Raw genomic sequence first — 24,276 nt, 5'->3', positions numbered from 1 at the left:
CCATCCTGTTTCCATTGATCATCCTTGAGATGTTTCTTCAACTTGATTGGAGTCCACCTGTGGTAAATTCAAATGATTGGTCATTTCTGCAGCATTGAAGGTACCCAAGAACACAGTGGCTTCCATCACTCTTAAATAGAAGAAGTTTGGAACCACCAAGCCTCTTCCAAGTTCCGGCTGCACACGATAATTCCCGGCTTCTCATGTCTACCTCACATAATATCCCAAATTGAGTTCCACAGAAAGAGCCATAATACCCATTAAATATTTTAAAAATACCTTATTTACGTAAGTTTTCAGACCCTTTGCTATGAGGCTGGAAATTGAGCTCAGGTCCATCCTGTTTCCATTGATCATCCTTGAGATGTTTCTTCAACTTGATTGGAGTCCACCTGTGGTAAATTCAAATGATTGGTCATTTCTGCAGCATTGAAGGTACCCAAGAACACAGTGGCTTCCATCACTCTTAAATAGAAGAAGTTTGGAACCACCAAGCCTCTTCCAAGTTCCGGCTGCACACGATAATTCCCGGCTTCTCATGTCTACCTCACATAATATCCCAAATTGAGTTCCACAGAAAGAGCCATAATACCCACCCTTCTCAAGCCGTATTGTTTAATTAATTGACTAAGTAATTTCTGATTTCATTAGGTTCTGAGAGGGATAAATGTCCCACCCAGCCAAAGTCAGCCACACCCGTAGTATTCTACTCATTGGGTTTCCGTAGTGTACTGGTTATCACGTTCGGCTAACACGCGAAAGGTCCCCGGTTCGAGACCGGGCGGAAACACATTTTAACAGATTGGTCCTTCGCACTTCTCAGTATTTGCTATTCAGACTTTAGTTTCAGTAGTGTATTGGTTATCACGTTCGCCTCACACGCGAAAGTCAGTCACACCCTTAGTTTACCAATCATTCGGTTTCTGTAGTGTAGTGGTTGTCACGTTCGCCTCACACGCGAAAGGTCCCTGGTTCGAAACCGGGTGGAAACATTTTGTAATATTCAATATTTCCCAATGCCCAGAGGCTAGCATTTGGTTTGAAACAGTTGAGGTTTGTCTAAACCTTGCTGTCTACCTCTCCGACCAGTGGATCAATGTTGCCGTTTTTTTGGGGACCTCCACCATGCGATCTGTATGAATGTGACCAGACTGACAGCTTCTCTGAGCCAGGCAAATTCATTTATCAGGGTCATTGTAATGGATATATCCAAAGAAATGGCAATATAATCCAAGGTAAAACAAACAAAAATGTAGATTGTTTTCTGTCATTTCAGCTGCTTGATGTGATTGTGTGATAGATTTAGTTGGCTGGCTAGCAAAGGAAAAGAAGCTAGCCTGCATAGGTACAGTGCATTCGGAAAGTTTTCAGACCCCTTACTTTTTTCCACATTTTGTTACGTTACAGCCTTATACTAAAATGGATGAAATAAAATAAAATCTATCTACACACAATACCACATAATGACAAAGCGATAGCATATAGTTTTTATTAATGAAAAAAATATTTTAAAAATACCTTATTTACATGGATTTTCAGACCCTTTGCTATGAGACTGGAAATTGAGCTCAGGTCCATCCTGTTTCCATTGATCATCCTTGAGATGTTTCTTCAACTTGATTGTAGTCCACCTGTGGTAAATTCAAATGATTGGTCATTTCTGCAGCATTGAAGGTACCCAAGAACACAGTGGCTTCCATCACTCTTAAATAGAAGAAGTTTGGAACCACCAAGCCTCTTCCAAGTTCCGGCTGCACACGATAATTCCCGGCTTCTCATGTCTACCTCACATAATATCCCAAATTGAGTTCCACAGAAAGAGCCATAATACCCATTAAATATTTTAAAAATACCTTATTTACGTAAGTTTTCAGACCCTTTGCTATGAGGCTGGAAATTGAGCTCAGGTCCATCCTGTTTCCATTGATCATCCTTGAGATGTTTCTTCAACTTGATTGGAGTCCACCTGTGGTAAATTCAAATGATTGGTCATTTCTGCAGCATTGAAGGTACCCAAGAACACAGTGGCTTCCATCACTCTTAAATGGAAGAAGTTTTGAACCACCAAGCCTCTTCCAAGAGCCGCTGCACACAATAATTCCCGGCTTCTCAAGCCTTATTGTTTAATTAATTGACTAAGTAATTTCTGATTTCATTAGGTTCTGAGAGCGATAAATGTCCCACCCAGCCAAAGTCAGCCACACCCGTAGTATTCTACTCATTGGGTTTCCGTAGTGTACTGGTTATCACGTTCGGCTAACGCGCGACAGGTCCCTGGTTCGAGACCGGGCGGAAACACATTTTAACAGATTGGTCCTTCGCACTTCTCAGTATTTGCTATTCAGACTTTAGTTTCAGTAGTGTATTGGTTATCACGTTCGCCTCACACGCGAAAGTCAGTCACACCCTTAGTTTTCCAATCATTCGGTTTCCGTAGTGTAGTGGTTATCACGTTCGCCTCACACGCGAAAGGTCCCTGGTTCGAAACCGGGTGGAAACATTTTGTAATATTCAATATTTCCCAATGCCCAGAGGCTAGCATTTGGTTTGAAACAGTTGAGGTTTGTCTAAACCTTGCTGTCTACCTCTCCGACCAGTGGATCAATGTTGCCGTTTTTTTGGGGACCTCCACCATGCGATCTGTATGAATGTGACCAGACTGACAGCTTCTCTGAGCCAGGCAAATTCATTTATCAGGGTCATTGTAATGGATATATCCAAAGAAATGGCAATATAATCCAAGGTAAAACAAACAAAAATGTAGATTGTTTTCTGTCATTTCAGCTGCTTGATGTGATTGTGTGATAGATTTAGTTGGCTGGCTAGCAAAGGAAAAGAAGCTAGCCTGCATAGGTACAGTGCATTCGGAAAGTTTTCAGACCCCTTACTTTTTTCCACATTTTGTTACGTTACAGCCTTATACTAAAATGGATGAAATAAAATAAAATCTATCTACACACAATACCACATAATGACAAAGCGATAGCATATAGTTTTTATTAATGAAAAAAATATTTTAAAAATACCTTATTTACATACATTTTCAGACCCTTTGCTATGAGACTGGAAATTGAGCTCAGGTCCATCCTGTTTCCATTGATCATCCTTGAGATGTTTCTTCAACTTGATTGGAGTCCACCTGTGGTAAATTCAAATGATTGGTCATTTCTGCAGCATTGAAGGTACCCAAGAACACAGTGGCTTCCATCACTCTTAAATAGAAGAAGTTTGGAACCACCAAGCCTCTTCCAAGTTCCGGCTGCACACGATAATTCCCGGCTTCTCATGTCTACCTCACATAATATCCCAAATTGAGTTCCACAGAAAGAGCCATAATACCCACCCTTCTCAAGCCGTATTGTTTAATTAATTGACTAAGTAATTTCTGATTTCATTAGGTTCTGAGAGGGATAAATGTCCCACCCAGCCAAAGTCAGCCACACCCGTAGTATTCTACTCATTGGGTTTCCGTAGTGTACTGGTTATCACGTTCGGCTAACACGCGAAAGGTCCCCGGTTCGAGACCGGGCGGAAACACATTTTAACAGATTGGTCCTTCGCACTTCTCAGTATTTGCTATTCAGACTTTAGTTTCAGTAGTGTATTGGTTATCACGTTCGCCTCACACGCGAAAGTCAGTCACACCCTTAGTTTTCCAATCATTCGGTTTCCGTAGTGTAGTGGTTATCACGCTCGCCTCACACGCGAAAGGTCCCCGGTTCGAAACCGGGTGGAAACATTTTGTAATATTCAATATTTCCCAATGCCCAGAGGCTAGCATTTGGTTTGAAACAGTTGAGGTTTGTCTAAACCTTGCTGTCTACCTCTCCGACCAGTGGATCAATGTTGCCGTTTTTTTGGGGACCTCCACCATGCGATCTGTATGAATGTGACCAGACTGACAGCTTCTCTGAGCCAGGCAAATTCATTTATCAGGGTCATTGTAATGGATATATCCAAAGAAATGGCAATATAATCCAAGGTAAAACAAACAAAAATGTAGATTGTTTTCTGTCATTTCAGCTGCTTGATGTGATTGTGTGATAGATTTAGTTGGCTGGCTAGCAAAGGAAAAGAAGCAAGCCTGCATAGGTACAGTGCATTCGGAAAGTTTTCAGACCCCTTACTTTTTTCCACATTTTGTTACGTTACAGCCTTATACTAAAATGGATGAAATAAAATAAAATCTATCTACACACAATACCACATAATGACAAAGCGATAGCATATAGTTTTTATTAATGAAAAAAATATTTTAAAAATACCTTATTTACATACATTTTCAGACCCTTTGCTATGAGACTGGAAATTGAGCTCAGGTCCATCCTGTTTCCATTGATCATCCTTGAGATGTTTCTTCAACTTGATTGGAGTCCACCTGTGGTAAATTCAAATGATTGGTCATTTCTGCAGCATTGAAGGTACCCAAGAACACAGTGGCTTCCATCACTCTTAAATAGAAGAAGTTTGGAACCACCAAGCCTCTTCCAAGTTCCGGCTGCACACGATAATTCCCGGCTTCTCATGTCTACCTCACATAATATCCCAAATTGAGTTCCACAGAAAGAGCCATAATACCCATTAAATATTTTAAAAATACCTTATTTACTTAAGTTTTCAGACCCTTTGCTATGAGGCTGGAAATTGAGCTCAGGTCCATCCTGTTTCCATTGATCATCCTTGAGATGTTTCTTCAACTTGATTGGAGTCCACCTGTGGTAAATTCAAATGATTGGTCATTTCTGAAGCATTGAAGGTACCCAAGAACACAGTGGCTTCCATCACTCTTAAATAGAAGAAGTTTGGAACCACCAAGCCTCTTCCAAGTTCCGGCTGCACACGATAATTCCCGGCTTCTCATGTCTACCTCACATAATATCCCAAATTGAGTTCCACAGAAAGAGCCATAATACCCATTAAATATTTAAAAAATACCTTATTTATGTAAGTTTTCAGACCCTTTGCTATGAGGCTGGAAATTGAGCTCAGGTCCATCCTGTTTCCATTGATCATCCTTGAGATGTTTCTTCAACTTGATTGGAGTCCACCTGTGGTAAATTCAAATGATTGGTCATTTCTGCAGCATTGAAGGTACCCAAGAACACAGTGGCTTCCATCACTCTTAAATAGAAGAAGTTTGGAACCACCAAGCCTCGTCCAAGTTCCGGCTGCACACGATAATTCCCGGCTTCTCATGTCTACCTCACATAATATCCCAAATTGAGTTCCACAGAAAGAGCCATAATACCCATTAAATATTTTAAAAATACCTTATTTACGTAACTTTTCAGACCCTTTGCTATGAGGCTGGAAATTGAGCTCAGGTCCATCCTGTTTCCATTGATCATCCTTGAGATGTTTCTTCAACTTGATTGGAGTCCACCTGTGGTAAATTCAAATGATTGGTCATTTCTGCAGCATTGAAGGTACCCAAGAACACAGTGGCTTCCATCACTCTTAAATGGAAGAAGTTTTGAACCACCAAGCCTCTTCCAAGAGCCGCTGCACACAATAATTCCCGGCTTCTCAAGCCTTATTGTTTAATTAATTGACTAAGTAATTTCTGATTTCATTAGGTTCTGAGAGCGATAAATGTCCCACCCAGCCAAAGTCAGTCACACCCTTAGTTTTCCAATCATTTGGTTTCCGTAGTGTAGTGGTTATCACGTTCGCCTCACACGCGAAAGGTCCCCGGTTCGAGACCGGGCGGAAACACATTTTAACAGATTGGTCCTTCGCACTTCTCAGTATTTGCTATTCAGACTTTAGTTTCAGTAGTGTATTGGTTATCACGTTCGCCTCACACGCGAAAGTCAGTCACACCCTTAGTTTTCCAATCATTCGGTTTCCGTAGTGTAGTGGTTATCACGTTTGCCTCACACGCGAAAGGTCCCCGGTTCGAAACCGGGTGGAAACATTTTGTAATATTCAATATTTCCCAATGCCCAGAGGCTAGCATTTGGTTTGAAACAGTTGAGGTTTGTCTAAACCTTGCTGTCTACCTCTCCGACCAGTGGATCAATGTTGCCGTTTTTTTTGGGGACCTCCACCATGCGATCTGTATGAATGTGACCAGACTGACAGCTTCTCTGAGCCAGGCAAATTCATTTATCAGGGTCATTGTAATGGATATATCCAAAGAAATGGCAATATAATCCAAGGTAAAACAAACAAAAATGTAGATTGTTTTCTGTCATTTCAGCTGCTTGATGTGATTGTGTGATAGATTTAGTTGGCTGGCTAGCAAAGGAAAAGAAGCTAGCCTGCATAGGTACAGTGCATTCGGAAAGTTTTCAGACCCCTTACTTTTTTCCACATTTTGTTACGTTACAGCCTTATACTAAAATGGATGAAATAAAATAAAATCTATCTACACACAATACCACATAATGACAAAGCGATAGCATATAGTTTTTATTAATGAAAAAAATATTTTAAAAATACCTTATTTACATACATTTTCAGACCCTTTGCTATGAGACTGGAAATTGAGCTCAGGTCCATCCTGTTTCCATTGATCATCCTTGAGATGTTTCTTCAACTTGATTGGAGTCCACCTGTGGTAAATTCAAATGATTGGTCATTTCTGCAGCATTGAAGGTACCCAAGAACACAGTGGCTTCCATCACTCTTAAATAGAAGAAGTTTGGAACCACCAAGCCTCTTCCAAGTTCCGGCTGCACACGATAATTCCCGGCTTCTCATGTCTACCTCACATAATATCCCAAATTGAGTTCCACAGAAAGAGCCATAATACCCACCCTTCTCAAGCCGTATTGTTTAATTAATTGACTAAGTAATTTCTGATTTCATTAGGTTCTGAGAGGGATAAATGTCCCACCCAGCCAAAGTCAGCCACACCCGTAGTATTCTACTCATTGGGTTTCCGTAGTGTACTGGTTATCACGTTCGGCTAACACGCGAAAGGTCCCCGGTTCGAGACCGGGCGGAAACACATTTTAACAGATTGGTCCTTCGCACTTCTCAGTATTTGCTATTCAGACTTTAGTTTCAGTAGTGTATTGGTTATCACGTTCGCCTCACACGCGAAAGTCAGTCACACCCTTAGTTTACCAATCATTCGGTTTCTGTAGTGTAGTGGTTGTCACGTTCGCCTCACACGCGAAAGGTCCCTGGTTCGAAACCGGGTGGAAACATTTTGTAATATTCAATATTTCCCAATGCCCAGAGGCTATCATTTGGTTTGAAACAGTTGAGGTTTGTCTAAACCTTGCTGTCTACCTCTCCGACCAGTGGATCAATGTTGCCGTTTTTTTGGGGACCTCCACCATGCGATCTGTATGAATGTGACCAGACTGACAGCTTCTCTGAGCCAGGCAAATTCATTTATCAGGGTCATTGTAATGGATATATCCAAAGAAATGGCAATATAATCCAAGGTAAAACAAACAAAAATGTAGATCGTTTTCTGTCATTTCAGCTGCTTGATGTGATTGTGTGATAGATTTAGTTGGCTGGCTAGCAAAGGAAAAGAAGCTAGCCTGCATAGGTACAGTGCATTCGGAAAGTTTTCAGACCCCTTACTTTTTTCCACATTTTGTTACGTTACAGCCTTATACTAAAATGGATGAAATAAAATAAAATCTATCTACACACAATACCACATAATGACAAAGCGATAGCATATAGTTTTTATTAATGAAAAAAATATTTTAAAAATACCTTATTTACATACATTTTCAGACCCTTTGCTATGAGACTGGAAATTGAGCTCAGGTCCATCCTGTTTCCATTGATCATCCTTGAGATGTTTCTTCAACTTGATTGGAGTCCACCTGTGGTAAATTCAAATGATTGGTCATTTCTGCAGCATTGAAGGTACCCAAGAACACAGTGGCTTCCATCACTCTTAAATAGAAGAAGTTTGGAACCACCAAGCCTCTTCCAAGTTCCGGCTGCACACGATAATTCCCGGCTTCTCATGTCTACCTCACATAATATCCCAAATTGAGTTCCACAGAAAGAGCCATAATACCCATTAAATATTTTAAAAATACCTTATTTACGTAAGTTTTCAGACCCTTTGCTATGAGGCTGGAAATTGAGCTCAGGTCCATCCTGTTTCCATTGATCATCCTTGAGATGTTTCTTCAACTTGATTGGAGTCCACCTGTGGTAAATTCAAATGATTGGTCATTTCTGCAGCATTGAAGGTACCCAAGAACACAGTGGCTTCCATCACTCTTAAATAGAAGAAGTTTGGAACCACCAAGCCTCTTCCAAGTTCCGGCTGCACACGATAATTCCCGGCTTCTCATGTCTACCTCACATAATATCCCAAATTGAGTTCCACAGAAAGAGCCATAATACCCACCCTTCTCAAGCCGTATTGTTTAATTAATTGACTAAGTAATTTCTGATTTCATTAGGTTCTGAGAGGGATAAATGTCCCACCCAGCCAAAGTCAGCCACACCCGTAGTATTCTACTCATTGGGTTTCCGTAGTGTACTGGTTATCACGTTCGGCTAACACGCGAAAGGTCCCCGGTTCGAGACCGGGCGGAAACACATTTTAACAGATTGGTCCTTCGCACTTCTCAGTATTTGCTATTCAGACTTTAGTTTCAGTAGTGTATTGGTTATCACGTTCGCCTCACACGCGAAAGTCAGTCACACCCTTAGTTTACCAATCATTCGGTTTCTGTAGTGTAGTGGTTGTCACGTTCGCCTCACACGCGAAAGGTCCCTGGTTCGAAACCGGGTGGAAACATTTTGTAATATTCAATATTTCCCAATGCCCAGAGGCTAGCATTTGGTTTGAAACAGTTGAGGTTTGTCTAAACCTTGCTGTCTACCTCTCCGACCAGTGGATCAATGTTGCCGTTTTTTTGGGGACCTCCACCATGCGATCTGTATGAATGTGACCAGACTGACAGCTTCTCTGAGCCAGGCAAATTCATTTATCAGGGTCATTGTAATGGATATATCCAAAGAAATGGCAATATAATCCAAGGTAAAACAAACAAAAATGTAGATTGTTTTCTGTCATTTCAGCTGCTTGATGTGATTGTGTGATAGATTTAGTTGGCTGGCTAGCAAAGGAAAAGAAGCTAGCCTGCATAGGTACAGTGCATTCGGAAAGTTTTCAGACCCCTTACTTTTTTCCACATTTTGTTACGTTACAGCCTTATACTAAAATGGATGAAATAAAATAAAATCTATCTACACACAATACCACATAATGACAAAGCGATAGCATATAGTTTTTATTAATGAAAAAAATATTTTAAAAATACCTTATTTACATACATTTTCAGACCCTTTGCTATGAGACTGGAAATTGAGCTCAGGTCCATCCTGTTTCCATTGATCATCCTTGAGATGTTTCTTCAACTTGATTGGAGTCCACCTGTGGTAAATTCAAATGATTGGTCATTTCTGCAGCATTGAAGGTACCCAAGAACACAGTGGCTTCCATCACTCTTAAATAGAAGAAGTTTGGAACCACCAAGCCTCTTCCAAGTTCCGGCTGCACACGATAATTCCCGGCTTCTCATGTCTACCTCACATAATATCCCAAATTGAGTTCCACAGAAAGAGCCATAATACCCACCCTTCTCAAGCCGTATTGTTTAATTAATTGACTAAGTAATTTCTGATTTCATTAGGTTCTGAGAGGGATAAATGTCCCACCCAGCCAAAGTCAGCCACACCCGTAGTATTCTACTCATTGGGTTTCCGTAGTGTACTGGTTATCACGTTCGGCTAACACGCGAAAGGTCCCCGGTTCGAGACCGGGCGGAAACACATTTTAACAGATTGGTCCTTCGCACTTCTCAGTATTTGCTATTCAGACTTTAGTTTCAGTAGTGTATTGGTTATCACGTTCGCCTCACACGCGAAAGTCAGTCACACCCTTAGTTTACCAATCATTCGGTTTCTGTAGTGTAGTGGTTGTCACGTTCGCCTCACACGCGAAAGGTCCCTGGTTCGAAACCGGGTGGAAACATTTTGTAATATTCAATATTTCCCAATGCCCAGAGGCTAGCATTTGGTTTGAAACAGTTGAGGTTTGTCTAAACCTTGCTGTCTACCTCTCCGACCAGTGGATCAATGTTGCCGTTTTTTTGGGGACCTCCACCATGCGATCTGTATGAATGTGACCAGACTGACAGCTTCTCTGAGCCAGGCAAATTCATTTATCAGGGTCATTGTAATGGATATATCCAAAGAAATGGCAATATAATCCAAGGTAAAACAAACAAAAATGTAGATCGTTTTCTGTCATTTCAGCTGCTTGATGTGATTGTGTGATAGATTTAGTTGGCTGGCTAGCAAAGGAAAAGAAGCTAGCCTGCATAGGTACAGTGCATTCGGAAAGTTTTCAGACCCCTTACTTTTTTCCACATTTTGTTACGTTACAGCCTTATACTAAAATGGATGAAATAAAATAAAATCTATCTACACACAATACCACATAATGACAAAGCGATAGCATATAGTTTTTATTAATGAAAAAAATATTTTAAAAATACCTTATTTACATACATTTTCAGACCCTTTGCTATGAGACTGGAAATTGAGCTCAGGTCCATCCTGTTTCCATTGATCATCCTTGAGATGTTTCTTCAACTTGATTGGAGTCCACCTGTGGTAAATTCAAATGATTGGTCATTTCTGCAGCATTGAAGGTACCCAAGAACACAGTGGCTTCCATCACTCTTAAATAGAAGAAGTTTGGAACCACCAAGCCTCTTCCAAGTTCCGGCTGCACACGATAATTCCCGGCTTCTCATGTCTACCTCACATAATATCCCAAATTGAGTTCCACAGAAAGAGCCATAATACCCATTAAATATTTTAAAAATACCTTATTTACGTAAGTTTTCAGACCCTTTGCTATGAGGCTGGAAATTGAGCTCAGGTCCATCCTGTTTCCATTGATCATCCTTGAGATGTTTCTTCAACTTGATTGGAGTCCACCTGTGGTAAATTCAAATGATTGGTCATTTCTGCAGCATTGAAGGTACCCAAGAACACAGTGGCTTCCATCACTCTTAAATAGAAGAAGTTTGGAACCACCAAGCCTCTTCCAAGTTCCGGCTGCACACGATAATTCCCGGCTTCTCATGTCTACCTCACATAATATCCCAAATTGAGTTCCACAGAAAGAGCCATAATACCCACCCTTCTCAAGCCGTATTGTTTAATTAATTGACTAAGTAATTTCTGATTTCATTAGGTTCTGAGAGGGATAAATGTCCCACCCAGCCAAAGTCAGCCACACCCGTAGTATTCTACTCATTGGGTTTCCGTAGTGTACTGGTTATCACGTTCGGCTAACACGCGAAAGGTCCCCGGTTCGAGACCGGGCGGAAACACATTTTAACAGATTGGTCCTTCGCACTTCTCAGTATTTGCTATTCAGACTTTAGTTTCAGTAGTGTATTGGTTATCACGTTCGCCTCACACGCGAAAGTCAGTCACACCCTTAGTTTACCAATCATTCGGTTTCTGTAGTGTAGTGGTTGTCACGTTCGCCTCACACGCGAAAGGTCCCTGGTTCGAAACCGGGTGGAAACATTTTGTAATATTCAATATTTCCCAATGCCCAGAGGCTAGCATTTGGTTTGAAACAGTTGAGGTTTGTCTAAACCTTGCTGTCTACCTCTCCGACCAGTGGATCAATGTTGCCGTTTTTTTGGGGACCTCCACCATGCGATCTGTATGAATGTGACCAGACTGACAGCTTCTCTGAGCCAGGCAAATTCATTTATCAGGGTCATTGTAATGGATATATCCAAAGAAATGGCAATATAATCCAAGGTAAAACAAACAAAAATGTAGATTGTTTTCTGTCATTTCAGCTGCTTGATGTGATTGTGTGATAGATTTAGTTGGCTGGCTAGCAAAGGAAAAGAAGCTAGCCTGCATAGGTACAGTGCATTCGGAAAGTTTTCAGACCCCTTACTTTTTTCCACATTTTGTTACGTTACAGCCTTATACTAAAATGGATGAAATAAAATAAAATCTATCTACACACAATACCACATAATGACAAAGCGATAGCATATAGTTTTTATTAATGAAAAAAATATTTTAAAAATACCTTATTTACATGGATTTTCAGACCCTTTGCTATGAGACTGGAAATTGAGCTCAGGTCCATCCTGTTTCCATTGATCATCCTTGAGATGTTTCTTCAACTTGATTGTAGTCCACCTGTGGTAAATTCAAATGATTGGTCATTTCTGCAGCATTGAAGGTACCCAAGAACACAGTGGCTTCCATCACTCTTAAATAGAAGAAGTTTGGAACCACCAAGCCTCTTCCAAGTTCCGGCTGCACACGATAATTCCCGGCTTCTCATGTCTACCTCACATAATATCCCAAATTGAGTTCCACAGAAAGAGCCATAATACCCATTAAATATTTTAAAAATACCTTATTTACGTAAGTTTTCAGACCCTTTGCTATGAGGCTGGAAATTGAGCTCAGGTCCATCCTGTTTCCATTGATCATCCTTGAGATGTTTCTTCAACTTGATTGGAGTCCACCTGTGGTAAATTCAAATGATTGGTCATTTCTGCAGCATTGAAGGTACCCAAGAACACAGTGGCTTCCATCACTCTTAAATGGAAGAAGTTTTGAACCACCAAGCCTCTTCCAAGAGCCGCTGCACACAATAATTCCCGGCTTCTCAAGCCTTATTGTTTAATTAATTGACTAAGTAATTTCTGATTTCATTAGGTTCTGAGAGCGATAAATGTCCCACCCAGCCAAAGTCAGCCACACCCGTAGTATTCTACTCATTGGGTTTCCGTAGTGTACTGGTTATCACGTTCGGCTAACGCGCGACAGGTCCCTGGTTCGAGACCGGGCGGAAACACATTTTAACAGATTGGTCCTTCGCACTTCTCAGTATTTGCTATTCAGACTTTAGTTTCAGTAGTGTATTGGTTATCACGTTCGCCTCACACGCGAAAGTCAGTCACACCCTTAGTTTTCCAATCATTCGGTTTCCGTAGTGTAGTGGTTATCACGTTCGCCTCACACGCGAAAGGTCCCCGGTTTGAAACCGGGTGGAAACATTTTGTAATATTCAATATTTCCCAATGCCCAGAGGCTAGCATTTGGTTTGAAACAGTTGAGGTTTGTCTAAACCTTGCTGTCTACCTCTCCGACCAGTGGATCAATGTTGCCGTTTTTTTGGGGACCTCCACCATGCGATCTGTATGAATGTGACCAGACTGACAGCTTCTCTGAGCCAGGCAAATTCATTTATCAGGGTCATTGTAATGGATATATCCAAAGAAATGGCAATATAATCCAAGGTAAAACAAACAAAAATGTAGATTGTTTTCTGTCATTTCAGCTGCTTGATGTGATTGTGTGATAGATTTAGTTGGCTGGCTAGCAAAGGAAAAGAAGCTAGCCTGCATAGGTACAGTGCATTCGGAAAGTTTTCAGACCCCTTACTTTTTTCCACATTTTGTTACGTTACAGCCTTATACTAAAATGGATGAAATAAAATAAAATCTATCTACACACAATACCACAAAATGACAAAGCGATAGCATATAGTTTTTATTAATGAAAAAAATATTTTAAAAATACCTTATTTACATACATTTTCAGACCCTTTGCTATGAGACTGGAAATTGAGCTCAGGTCCATCCTGTTTCCATTGATCATCCTTGAGATGTTTCTTCAACTTGATTGGAGTCCACCTGTGGTAAATTCAAATGATTGGTCATTTCTGCAGCATTGAAGGTACCCAAGAACACAGTGGCTTCCATCACTCTTAAATAGAAGAAGTTTGGAACCACCAAGCCTCTTCCAAGTTCCGGCTGCACACGATAATTCCCGGCTTCTCATGTCTACCTCACATAATATCCCAAATTGAGTTCCACAGAAAGAGCCATAATACCCACCCTTCTCAAGCCGTATTGTTTAATTAATTGACTAAGTAATTTCTGATTTCATTAGGTTCTGAGAGGGATAAATGTCCCACCCAGCCAAAGTCAGCCACACCCGTAGTATTCTACTCATTGGGTTTCCGTAGTGTACTGGTTATCACGTTCGGCTAACACGCGAAAGGTCCCCGGTTCGAGACCGGGCGGAAACACATTTTAACAGATTGGTCCTTCGCACTTCTCAGTATTTGCTATTCAGACTTTAGTTTCAGTAGTGTATTGGTTATCACGTTCGCCTCACACGCGAAAGTCAGTCACACCCTTAGTTTTCCAATCATTCGGTTTCCGTAGTGTAGTGGTTATCACGCTCGCCTCACACGCGAAAGGTCCCCGGTTCGAAACCGGGTGGAAACATTTTGTAATATTCAATATTTCCCAATGCCCAGAGGCTAGCATTTGGTTTGAAACAGTTGAGGTTTGTCTAAACCTTGCTGTCTACCTCTCCGACCAGTGGATCAATGTTGCCGTTTTTTTGGGGACCTCCACCATGCGATCTGTATGAATGTGACCAGACTGACAGCTTCTCTGAGCCAGGCAAATTCATTTATCAGGGTCATTGTAATGGATATATCCAAAGAAATGGCAATATAATCCAAGGTAAAACAAACAAAAATGTAGATTGTTTTCTGTCATTTCAGCTGCTTGATGTGATTGTGTGATAGATTTAGTTGGCTGGCTAGCAAAGGAAAAGAAGCAAGCCTGCATAGGTACAGTGCATTCGGAAAGTTTTCAGACCCCTTACTTTTTTCCACATTTTGTTACGTTACAGCCTTATACTAAAATGGATGAAATAAAATAAAATCTATCTACACACAATACCACATAATGACAAAGCGATAGCATATAGTTTTTATTAATGAAAAAAATATTTTAAAAATACCTTATTTACATACATTTTCAGACCCTTTGCTATGAGACTGGAAATTGAGCTCAGGTCCATCCTGTTTCCATTGATCATCCTTGAGATGTTTCTTCAACTTGATTGGAGTCCACCTGTGGTAAATTCAAATGATTGGTCATTTCTGCAGCATTGAAGGTACCCAAGAACACAGTGGCTTCCATCACTCTTAAATAGAAGAAGTTTGGAACCACCAAGCCTCTTCCAAGTTCCGGCTGCACACGATAATTCCCGGCTTCTCATGTCTACCTCACATAATATCCCAAATTGAGTTCCACAGAAAGAGCCATAATACCCATTAAATATTTTAAAAATACCTTATTTACTTAAGTTTTCAGACCCTTTGCTATGAGGCTGGAAATTGAGCTCAGGTCCATCCTGTTTCCATTGATCATCCTTGAGATGTTTCTTCAACTTGATTGGAGTCCACCTGTGGTAAATTCAAATGATTGGTCATTTCTGAAGCATTGAAGGTACCCAAGAACACAGTGGCTTCCATCACTCTTAAATAGAAGAAGTTTGGAACCACCAAGCCTCTTCCAAGTTCCGGCTGCACACGATAATTCCCGGCTTCTCATGTCTACCTCACATAATATCCCAAATTGAGTTCCACAGAAAGAGCCATAATACCCATTAAATATTTAAAAAATACCTTATTTATGTAAGTTTTCAGACCCTTTGCTATGAGGCTGGAAATTGAGCTCAGGTCCATCCTGTTTCCATTGATCATCCTTGAGATGTTTCTTCAACTTGATTGGAGTCCACCTGTGGTAAATTCAAATGATTGGTCATTTCTGCAGCATTGAAGGTACCCAAGAACACAGTGGCTTCCATCACTCTTAAATGGAAGAAGTTTTGAACCACCAAGCCTCTTCCAAGAGCCGCTGCACACAATAATTCCCGGCTTCTAAAGCCTTATTGTTTAATTAATTGACTAAGTAATTTCTGATTTCATTAGGTTCTGAGAGCGATAAATGTCCCACCCAGCCAAAGTCAGTCACACCCTTAGTTTTCCAATCATTCGGTTTCCGTAGTGTAGTGGTTATCACGTTCTCCTCACACGCGAAAGGTCCCCGGTTCGAGACCGGGCGGAAACACATTTTAACAGATTGGTCCTTCGCACTTCTCAGTATTTGCTATTCAGAATTTAGTTTCAGTAGTGTATTGGTTATCACGTTCGCCTCACACGCGAAAGTCAGTCACACCCTTAGTTTTCCAATCATTAGGTTTCCGTAGTGTAGTGGTTATCACGTTCGCCTCACACGCGAAAGGTCCCCGGTTCGAAACCGGGTGGAAACATTTTGTAATATTCAATATTTCCCAATGCCCAGAGGCTAGCATTTGGTTTGAAACAGTTGAGGTTTGTCTAAACCTTGCTGTCTACCTCTCCGACCAGTGGATCAATGTTGCCGTTTTTTTGGGGACCTCCACCATGCGATCTGTATGAATGTGACCAGACTGACAGCTTCTCTGAGCCAGGCAAATTCATTTATCAGGGTCATTGTAATGGATATATCCAAAGAAATGGCAATATAATCCAAGGTAAAACAAACAAAAATGTAGATCGTTTTCTGTCATTTCAGCTGCTTGATGTGATTGTGTGATAGATTTAGTTGGCTGGCTAGCAAAGGAAAAGAAGCTAGCCTGCATAGGTACAGTGCATTCGGAAAGTTTTCAGACCCCTTACTTTATTCCACATTTTGTTAAGTTACAGCCTTATACTAAAATGGATGAAATAAAATAAAATCTATCTACACACAATACCACATAATGACAAAGCGATAGCATATAGTTTTTATTAATGAAAAAAATATTTTAAAAATACCTTATTTACATACATTTTCAGACCCTTTGCTATGAGGCTGGAAATTGAGCTCAGGTCCATCCTGTTTCCATTGATCATCCTTGAGATGTTTCTTCAACTTGATTGGAGTCCACCTGTGGTAAATTCAAATGATTGGTCATTTCTGCAGCATTGAAGGTACCCAAGAACACAGTGGCTTCCATCACTCTTAAATAGAAGAAGTTTGGAACCACCAAGCCTCTTCCAAGTTCCGGCTGCACACGATAATTCCCGGCTTCTCATGTCTACCTCACATAATATCCCAAATTGAGTTCCACAGAAAGAGCCATAATACCCATTAAATATTTTAAAAATACCTTATTTACGTAAGTTTTCAGACCCTTTGCTATGAGGCTGGAAATTGAGCTCAGGTCCATCCTGTTTCCATTGATCATCCTTGAGATGTTTCTTCAACTTGATTGGAGTCCACCTGTGGTAAATTCAAATGATTGGTCATTTCTGCAGCATTGAAGGTACCCAAGAACACAGTGGCTTCCATCACTCTTAAATGGAAGAAGTTTTGAACCACCAAGCCTCTTCCAAGAGCCGCTGCACACAATAATTCCCGGCTTCTCAAGCCTTATTGTTTAATTAATTGACTAAGTAATTTCTGATTTCATTAGGTTCTGAGAGCGATAAATGTCCCACCCAGCCAAAGTCAGCCACACCCTTAGTTTTCCAATCATTCGGTTTCCGTAGTGTAGTGGTTATCACGTTCGCCTCACACGCGAAAGGTCCCCGGTTCGAGACCGGGCGGAAACACATTTTAACAGATTGGTCCTTCGCACTTCTCAGTATTTGCTATTCAGACTTTAGTTTCAGTAGTGTATTGGTTATCACGTTCGCCTCACACGCGAAAGTCAGTCACACCCTTAGTTTCCCAATCATTCGGTTTCCGTAGTGTAGTGGTTATCACGTTCGCCTCACACGCGAAAGGTCCCCGGTTCGAAACCGGGTGGAAACATTTTGTAATATTCAATATTTCCCAATGCCCAGAGGCTAGCATTTGGTTTGAAACAGTTGAGGTTTGTCTAAACCTTGCTGTCTACCTCTCCGACCAGTGGATCAATGTTGCCGTTTTTTTTGGGGACCTCCACCATGCGATCTGTATGAATGTGACCAGACTGACAGCTTCTCTGAGCCAGGCAAATTCATTTATCAGGGTCATTGTAATGGATATATCCAAAGAAATGGCAATATAATCCAAGGTAAAACAAACAAAAATGTAGATAGTTTTCTGTCATTTCAGCTGCTTGATGTGATTGTGTGATAGATTTAGTTGGCTAGCTAGCAAAGGAAAAGAAGCTAGCCTGCATAGGTACAGTGCATTCGGAAAGTTTTCAGACCCCTTACTTTTTTCCACATTTTGTTACGTTACAGCCTTATACTAAAATGGATGAAATAAAATAAAATCTATCTACACACAATACCACATAATGACAAAGCGATAACATATAGTTTTTATTAATGAAAAAAATATTTTAAAAATACCTTATTTACATACATTTTCAGACCCTTTGCTATGAGGCTGGAAATTGAGCTCAGGTCCATCCTGTTTCCATTGATCATCCTTGAGATGTTTCTTCAACTTGATTGGAGTCCACCTGTGGTAAATTCAAATGATTGGTCATTTCTGCAGCATTGAAGGTACCCCAAGAACACAGTGGCTTCCATCACTCTTAAATGGAAGAAGTTTTGAACCACCAAGCCTCTTCCAAGAGCCGCTGCACATAATAATTCCCGGCTTCTCAAGCCTTATTGTTTAATTAATTGACTAAGTAATTTCTGATATCATTAGGTTCTGAGAGCGATAAATGTCCCACCCAGCCAAAGTCAGCCACACCCTTAGTTTTCCACTCATTGGGTTTCCGTAGTGTAGAGGTTATCAAGTTCGCCTAACACGCGAAAGGTCACCGGTTCGAGACCGGGCGGAAACACATTTTAACAAATTGGTCCTTCTCACTTCTCAGTATTTGCTATTCAGACTTTAGTTTCAGTAGTGTAGTGGTTATCACGTTTGCCTCACACGCGAAAGGTCCCCGGTTCGAAACCGGGCGGAAACATTTGGTAATATTCAGTATTTCCCAATGCCCAGAGGCTAGCATTTGGTTTGAAACAGTTGAGGTTTGTCTAAACCTTGCTGTCTACCTCTCCGACCTGTGGATCAATGTTGCCGTTTTTTTGGGGACCTCCACCATGCGATCTGTATGAATGTGACCAGACTGACAGCTTCTCTGAGCCAGGCAAATTCATTTATCAGGGTCATTGTAATGGATATATCCAAAGAAATGGCAATATAATCCAAGGTAAAACAAACAAAAATGTAGATTGTTTTCTGTCATTTCAGCTGCTTGATGTGATTGTGTGATAGATTTAGTTGGCTGGCTAGCAAAGGAAAAGAAGCTAGCCTGCATAGGTACAGTGCATTCGGAAAGTTTTCAGACCCCTTACTTTTTTCCACATTTTGTTACGTTACAGCCTTGTACTAAAATGGATAAAATAAAATAACATCTATCTACACACAATCCCACATAATGACAAAGCGATAACATATAGTTTTTATTAATGAAAAAATATTTTAAAAATACCTTATTTACATACATTTTCAGACCCTTTGCTATGAGGTTGGAAATTGAGCTCAGGTCCATCCTGTTTCCATTGATCATCCTTGAGATGTTTCTTCAACTTGATTGGAGTCCACCTGTGGTAAATTCAAATGATTGGTCATTTCTGCAGCATTGAAGGTACCCAAGAACAGAGTGGCTTCCATCACTCTTAAATAGAAGAAGTTTGGAACCACCAAGCCTCTTCCAAGTTCCGGCTGCACACGATAATTCCCGGCTTCTCATGTCTACCTCACATAATATCCCAAATTGAGTACCACAGAAAGAGCCATAATACCCATTAAATATTTTAAAAATACCTTATTTACGTACGTTTTCAGACCCTTTGCTATGAGGCTGGAAATTGAGCTCAGGTCCATCCTGTTTCCATTGATCATCCTTGAGATGTTTCTTCAACTTGATTGGAGTCCACCTGTGGTAAATTCAAATGATTGGTCATTTCTGCAGCAATGAAGGTACCCAAGAACACAGTGGCTTCCATCACTCTTAAATGGAAGAAGTTTTGAACCACCAAGCCTCTTCCAAGAGCCGCTGCACACAATAATTCCCGGCTTCTCAAGCCTTACTGTTTAATTAATTGACTAAGCAATTTCTGATTTCATTAGGTTCTGAGAGCGATAAATGTCCCACCCAGCCAAAGTCAGCCACACCCTTAGTACTCCACTCATTGGGTTTCCGTAGTGTAGTGGTTATCATGTTCGCCTAACACGCGAAAGGTCCCCGGTTCGAGACCGGGCGGAAAAACATTTGAACAAATTGGTCCTTCGCACTTCTCAGTATTTGCTATTCAGACTTTAGTTTCAGTAGTGTAGTGGTTGTCACGTTCGCTTCGCACGCGAAAGGTCCCCTGTTCGAAACCGGGCGGAAACATTTTGTAATATTCAATATTTCCCAATGCCCAGAGGCTAGCATTTGGTTTGAAACAGTTGAGGTTTGTCTAAACCTTGCTGTCTACCTCTCCGACCTGTGGATCAATGTTGCCGTTTTTTTTTGGGGACCTCCACCATGCGATCTGTATGAATGTGACCAGACTGACAGCTTCTCTGAGCAAGGCAAATTCATTTATCAGGGTCATTGTAATGGATATATCCAAAGAAATGGCAATATAATCCAAGGTAAAACAAACAAAAATGTAGATTGTTTTCTGTCATTTCAGCTGCTTGATGTGATTGTGTGATAGATTTAGTTGGCTGGCTAGCAAAGGAAAATAAGCTAGCCTGCATAGGTACAGTGCATTCGGAAAGTTTTCAGACCCCTTACTTTTTTCCACATTTGTTACGTTACAGCCTTATACTAAAATGGATGAAATAAAATAAAATCTATCTACACACAATACCACATAATGACAAAGCGATAACATATAGTTTTTATTAATGAAAAAAATATTTTAAAAATACCTTATTTACATACATTTTCAGACCCTTTGCTATGAGGCTGGAAATTGAGCTCAGGTCCATCCTGTTTCCATTGATCATCCTTGAGATGTTTCTTCAACTTGATTGGAGTCCACCTGTGGTAAATTCAAATGATTGGTCATTTCTGCAGCATTGAAGGTACCCAAGAACACAGTGGCTTCCATCACTCTTAAATAGAAGAAGTTTGGAACCACCAAGCCTCTTCCAAGTTCCGGCTGCACACGATAATTCCCGGCTTCTCATGTCTACCTCACATAATATCCCAAATTGGAGTTCCACAGAAAGAGCCATAATACCCATTAAATATTTTAAAAATACCTTATTTACGTACGTTTTCAGACCCTTTGCTATGAGGCTGGAAATTGAGCTCAGGTCCATCCTGTTTCCATTGATCATCCTTGAGATGTTTCTTCAACTTGATTGGAGTCCACCTGTGGTAAATTCAAATGATTGGTCATTCTGCAGCATTGAAGGTACCCAAGAACACAGTGGCTTCCATCACTCTTAAATGGAATAAGTTTTGAACCACCAAGCCTCTTCCAAGAGCCGCTGCACACAATAATTCCCGGCTTCTCAAGCCTTATTGTTTAATTAATTGACTAAGTAATTTCTGATTTCATTAGGTTCTGAGAGCGATAAATGTCCCACCCAGCCAAAGTCAGCCACACCCTTAGTACTCCACTCAATGGGTTTCCGTAGTGTAGTGGTTATCACGTTCGCCTAACACGCGAAAGGTCCCCGGTTCGAGACCGGGCGGAAACACATTTTAACAAATTGGTCCTTCGCACTTCTCAGTATTTGCTATTCAGACTTTAGTTTCAGTAGTGTAGTGGTTATCACGTTTGCCTCACACGCGAAAGGTCCCCGGTTCGAAACCGGGCGGAAACATTTGGTAATATTCAGTATTTCCCAATGCCCAGAGGCTAGCATTTGGTTTTGAAACAGTTGAGGTTTGTCTAAACCTTGCTGTCTACCTCTCCGACCTGTGGATCAATGTTGCCGTTTTTTTTGGGGGACCTCCACCATGCGATCTGTATGAATGTGACCAGACTGACAGCTTCTCTGAGCCAGGCAAATTCATTTATCAGGGTCATTGTAATGGATATATCCAAAGAAATGGCAATATAATCCAAGGTAAAACAAACAAAAATGTAGATTGTTTTCTGTCATTTCAGCTGCTTGATGTGATTGTGTGATAGATTTAGTTGGCTGGCTAGCAAAGGAAAAGAAGCTAGCCTGCATAGGTACAGTGCATTCGGAAAGTTTTCAGACCCCTTACTTTTTTCCACATTTTGTTACGTTACAGCCTTATACTAAAATGGATAAAATAAAATAACATCTATCTACACACAATCCCACATAATGACAAGCGATAACATATAGTTTTTATTAATGAAAAAATATTTTTAAAAATACCTTATTTACATACATTTTCAGACCCTTTGCTATGAGGTTGGAAATTGAGCTCAGGTCCATCCTGTTTCCATTGATCATCCTTGAGATGTTTCTTCAACTTGATTGGAGTCCACCTGTGGTAAATTCAAATGATTGGTCATTTCTGCAGCATTGAAGGTACCCAAGAACAGAGTGGCTTCCATCACTCTTAAATAGAAGAAGTTTGGAACCACCAAGCCCTCTTCCAAGTTCCGGCTTGCACACGATAATTCCCGGCTTCTCATGTCTACCTCACATAATATCCCAAATTGAGTACCACAGAAAGAGCCATAATACCCATTAAATATTTTTAAAATACCTTATTTACGTACGTTTTCAGACCCTTTGCTATGAGGCTGGAAATTGAGCTCAGGTCCATCCTGTTTCCATTGATCATCCTTGAGATGTTTCTTCAACTTGATTGGAGTCCACCTGTGGTAAATTCAAATGATTGGTCATTTCTGCAGCAATGAAGGTACCCAAGAACACAGTGGCTTCCATCACTCTTAAATGGAAGAAGTTTTGAACCACCAAGCCTCTTCCAAGAGCCGCTGCACACAATAATTCCGGCTTCTCAAGCCTTACTGTTTAATTAATTGACTAAGCAATTTCTGATTTCATTAGGTCTGAGAGCGATAAATGTCCCACCCAGCCAAAGTCAGCCACACCCTTAGTACTCCACTCATTGGGTTTCCGTTAGTGTAGTGGTTATCATGTTCGCCTAACACGCGAAAGGTCCCCGGTTCGAGACCGGGGCAGGAAAAACATTTGAACAAATTGGTCCCTTCGCACTCTCAGTGTTTGCTATTCAGACTTAGTTTCAGTAGTGTAGTGGTTGTCACGTTCGCTTCGCACGCGAAAGGTCCCCTGTTCGAAACCGGGCGGAAACATTTTGTAATATTCAATATTTCCCAATGCCCAGAGGCTAGCATTTGGTTTTGAAACAGTTGAGGTTTGTCTAAACCTTGCTGTCTACCTCTCCGACCTGTGGATCAATGTTGCCGTTTTTTTTTTGGGGACCTCCACCATGCGATCTGTATGAATGTGACCAGACTGACAGCTTCTCTGAGCAAGGCAAATTCATTTATCAGGGTCATTGTAATGGATATATCCAAAGAAATGGCAATATAATCCAAGGTAAAACAAACAAAAATGTAGATTGTTTTCTGTCATTTCAGCTGCTTGATGTGATTGTGTGATAGATTTAGTTGGCTGGCTAGCAAAGGAAAATAAGCTAGCCTGCATAGGTACAGTGCATTCGGAAAGTTTTCAGACCCCTTACTTTTTTCCACATTTTGTTACGTTACAGCCTTATACTAAAATGGATGAAATAAAATAAAATCTATCTACACACAATACCACATAATGACAAAGCGATAACATATAGTTTTTATTAATGAAAAAAATATTTTAAAAATACCTTATTTACATACATTTTCAGACCCTTTGCTATGAGGCTGGAAATTGAGCTCAGGTCCATCCTGTTTCCATTGATCATCCTTGAGATGTTTCTTCAACTTGATTGGAGTCCACCTGTGGTAAATTCAAATGATTGGTCATTTCTGCAGCATTGAAGGTACCCAAGAACACAGTGGCTTCCATCACTCTTAAATAGAAGAAGTTTGGAACCACCAAGCCTCTTCCAAGTTCCGGCTGCACACGATAATTCCCGGCTTCTCATGTCTACCTCACATAATATCCCAAATTGAGTACCACAGAAGAGCCATAATACCCATTAATATTTTAAAATACCTTATTTACGTACGTTTTCAGACCCTTTGCTATGAGGCTGGAAATTGAGCTCAGGTCCATCCTGTTTCCATTGATCATCCTTGAGATGTTTCTTCAACTTGATTGGAGTCCACCTGTGGTAAATTCAAATGATTGGTCATTTCTGCAGCATTGAAGGTACCCAAGAACACAGTGGCTTCCATCACTCTTAAATGGAAGAAGTTTTGAACCCCCAAGCCTCTTCCAAGAGCCGCTGCACACAATAATTCCCGGCTTCTCAAGCCTTATTGTTTAATTAATTGACTAAGTAATTTCTGATTTCATTAGGTTCTGAGAGCGATAAATGTCCCACCCAGCCAAAGTCAGCCACACCCTTAGTACGCCACTCAATGGG

At 40.7% G+C, this 24,276-nt stretch overlaps 13 non-coding genes across 13 annotated transcripts; all 13 read left to right on the top strand.

Moving 5' to 3' along the window:
- The first annotated feature begins 2,427 nt into the window (after positions 1–2,427).
- Positions 2,428–2,500, top strand: trnav-cac. The gene has a single exon. It is a non-coding gene; the product is annotated as a tRNA-Val (tRNA).
- Positions 2,501–5,642: 3,142 nt separating this feature from the next.
- Positions 5,643–5,715, top strand: trnav-cac. The gene has a single exon. It is a non-coding gene; the product is annotated as a tRNA-Val (tRNA).
- A 129-nt stretch (positions 5,716–5,844) lies between these two features.
- Positions 5,845–5,917, top strand: trnav-cac. Its single transcript has one exon. It is a non-coding gene; the product is annotated as a tRNA-Val (tRNA).
- A 2,539-nt stretch (positions 5,918–8,456) lies between these two features.
- trnav-aac lies at positions 8,457–8,529 on the top strand. The gene has a single exon. It is a non-coding gene; the product is annotated as a tRNA-Val (tRNA).
- Positions 8,530–9,695: 1,166 nt separating this feature from the next.
- Positions 9,696–9,768, top strand: trnav-aac. The gene has a single exon. It is a non-coding gene; the product is annotated as a tRNA-Val (tRNA).
- A 1,501-nt stretch (positions 9,769–11,269) lies between these two features.
- trnav-aac lies at positions 11,270–11,342 on the top strand. The gene has a single exon. It is a non-coding gene; the product is annotated as a tRNA-Val (tRNA).
- Positions 11,343–12,979: 1,637 nt separating this feature from the next.
- On the top strand, positions 12,980–13,052 carry trnav-cac. Its single transcript has one exon. It is a non-coding gene; the product is annotated as a tRNA-Val (tRNA).
- A 964-nt stretch (positions 13,053–14,016) lies between these two features.
- Positions 14,017–14,089, top strand: trnav-aac. The gene has a single exon. It is a non-coding gene; the product is annotated as a tRNA-Val (tRNA).
- A 1,972-nt stretch (positions 14,090–16,061) lies between these two features.
- On the top strand, positions 16,062–16,134 carry trnav-cac. Its single transcript has one exon. It is a non-coding gene; the product is annotated as a tRNA-Val (tRNA).
- Positions 16,135–17,367: 1,233 nt separating this feature from the next.
- Positions 17,368–17,440, top strand: trnav-cac. Its single transcript has one exon. It is a non-coding gene; the product is annotated as a tRNA-Val (tRNA).
- Positions 17,441–17,569: 129 nt separating this feature from the next.
- On the top strand, positions 17,570–17,642 carry trnav-cac. Its single transcript has one exon. It is a non-coding gene; the product is annotated as a tRNA-Val (tRNA).
- Positions 17,643–19,973: 2,331 nt separating this feature from the next.
- trnav-aac lies at positions 19,974–20,048 on the top strand. The gene has a single exon. It is a non-coding gene; the product is annotated as a tRNA-Val (tRNA).
- Positions 20,049–21,406: 1,358 nt separating this feature from the next.
- Positions 21,407–21,479, top strand: trnav-aac. The gene has a single exon. It is a non-coding gene; the product is annotated as a tRNA-Val (tRNA).
- Positions 21,480–24,276: the final 2,797 nt, after the last annotated feature.

Source organism: Oncorhynchus mykiss, unplaced genomic scaffold (genome assembly GCF_013265735.2).
Source record: "Oncorhynchus mykiss isolate Arlee unplaced genomic scaffold, USDA_OmykA_1.1 un_scaffold_464, whole genome shotgun sequence".
In the NCBI taxonomy this organism is placed as follows: Eukaryota; Metazoa; Chordata; class Actinopteri; order Salmoniformes; family Salmonidae; genus Oncorhynchus; species Oncorhynchus mykiss.
Note: the sequence above shows the minus strand (reverse complement) of the source record. Positions and strands in the feature narration are given on the sequence as shown.